This window comes from Phaethon lepturus, unplaced genomic scaffold (assembly GCF_000687285.1).
Source record: "Phaethon lepturus isolate BGI_N335 unplaced genomic scaffold, ASM68728v1 scaffold44578, whole genome shotgun sequence".
NCBI lineage: Eukaryota > Metazoa > Chordata > Aves > Phaethontiformes > Phaethontidae > Phaethon > Phaethon lepturus.
The window spans coordinates 507-2,686 of record NW_010559107.1 but is presented as its reverse complement, the minus strand read 5'-3'; the positions used below and the strand labels follow the sequence as shown (position 1 = coordinate 2,686).

At 36.5% G+C, this 2,180-nt stretch overlaps 1 protein-coding gene across 1 annotated transcript in view; it reads right to left on the bottom strand.

Annotated features, from left to right (window-relative positions):
* The window catches only part of BLM (Bloom syndrome, RecQ helicase-like), a 17,871-nt gene extending 16,577 nt beyond the window's left edge, over positions 1-1,294 (bottom strand). The window contains 2 exon segments of the mRNA XM_010293269.1: positions 543-664; positions 1,116-1,294. The gene's annotated coding sequence lies outside the window, so the exon portion shown is untranslated.
* Positions 1,295-2,180: the final 886 nt, after the last annotated feature.

The following is a 2,180-nucleotide window of genomic DNA, read 5'->3' as shown; positions in this document are numbered from 1 at the left end:
CTGAACTCCGATTTACCTGGTGGTCAGAAGGGGCCTCTTGCAACAAGCTAATGGCCCAAATTGACCAGAAGTTTGCTATAGGTACACTAAAGTATGACAAGATGGAGCTTGACTAAATTGATTTTCAGAACTGCATCCTTAAAATATAAACATACTACTCTGGGTGTTTTTAAATTTCAAATGACACTGTAGAACAGCACCATAAGCTACATTTTTATATACGTTCAGAAGAAAGGCCTGCAGCCTTAAAATCAGGTTGTGCCACACCTATACTTAGTAACTTTCCCTTCTGCAAGTGAAACTCAGAAACATGGTACTGAGAAAAACTGGTACTGAGAAACCTGGAATCAGGATCGGACAACGCCCCTGAGTCTACACAATGTATACACGACATCTGAAAACCCCGTACGAGACTCAGTTCCCTGCTTCCTTGTCCCCGTCGGTCACTGTTAATGCTCTCAGATTACATGGGATACGCAGAACAAGAAATTGCAAACCATCCCCAAAATCCAAGACATAAAATTTCAAAATGTTTCATGTACCTGCATCCTCCAGACTAGGATCACCATCAGCAACAGGCTGCCTTATGGCAACCTTCCCAGACTTGGACTCAATACAGCTAGCTGTGGATCTTCCACCGGCAGGAGATTCTTTGAAAATATTACTAACATTAAAACAAAAAGTCATTAAAATACAGATAACTGTAAATCAATGCATTTTCATAGGAGAAGGTTATCTTTTAAAATAACAGCATCTAAGATGTGTGCAAAAGATTTCTGAAAATTTCTGAAAACCCGGTTAAAATCCAAGTAGCTGAGCAGTCTGTAACTCATCCTATGTGCCAACATGTACAGACTTGTTTCAATATTGGTTTTTTCCTCCCACTACAAAAGGAAAAATAACTCTGCTTTTTCTGAAGCAAAAACCACTTTAAACATTGGCCATAAAACAAAAAGTATTTCTTAAGACATTAATAGCAGCTGTCAACCACTAACCTGCCAAGACACAAACAACTCAATCTGCAACTTCTTAACAAGCACTAGTTTCATGTCTTTTTTGGTACTTTCTAAAATCATCCTAAAGAAAGAGAGTTTTATCAGTGGACTTTGTTTTACCTAATGCTTTTTACAGAAGGTGAGAAGGAAGGCAGCTCTTCTTCAGGGGAGGGTGGAACGATATCTAAGTAATCATCCTCTTCAAGCTCAGTGCCTGCGAACAACTCAATGTCAACCTCATCCGGTTCTGGGGGGCTGTTCTTCTCATCGCTGCTTGGCTTCTGGCTCTCGCCGCTTTTACCATTAGCAGCTGAAAGAGAAATGTATTAATATTGTTGGGTAACACTGGAAACTCATTCTAGTGTAAACAAAAATGCAACTGAACAGAGGGAGAAAATTATTAGCCAGAATTCAGAACACTTGCTTAATACAGTTTCTGGCTTTAAACGGACACAAAAAAAAAGTTACTGCTCCTTTTTCCTCCCCCATTAAAAACAAATGGACAAAAACCCCACAAACCTTCTTTTAAGTGGAAAAGATATATAGCTTGTCTTTAGTTACCTTTCTCTGTCAGAAGAGAAAAACTTGAGGTATATTTTCCTACAAGGTATTTTATAAAAAACTATTATTATATTAAATGATAGCTTAAAAAGAGTGTAGACTCATCAACTAGCATAGTCCTTATGGTGGAATTAGAAGATAAATTTACATGTATAATGCCTTATAAGACAATGCCTTATAAGACAAATCCTATTAAGGAAAGGCCAATATCATTAATATATTAAAATCCCTATCACAGAAAGAGAATAAAAAAATATTCTTAAGAAGAAAAATACATTCACAAATCCTTTCACCATTTAGTTTAATGGCAGCATCAGAGAACAGTGCTCAATACCATTCAGTTACATAAACATATTAATTTCACAAATAAAGAACAAAAGTTTAAAAACATAACAGGTAAGGCACATAAAACAGAGAAGCCAAGAGGAACCCAGAGCTGCCAAGGAAGCACTCTGATGGTCATGAACTTCTTGGTCATAATCGAGGGTTGGAGGTTTTTTTTGTTTTGTGTTTATTTAAATCACAAGAGATCTCTTTTTCTGTTTTAATATTTCTCATCAGTACATTTAGACATAAGATGATTTTATGTATCTTTTGTATGAATTTTAAAAGTGCTTTGCTTTC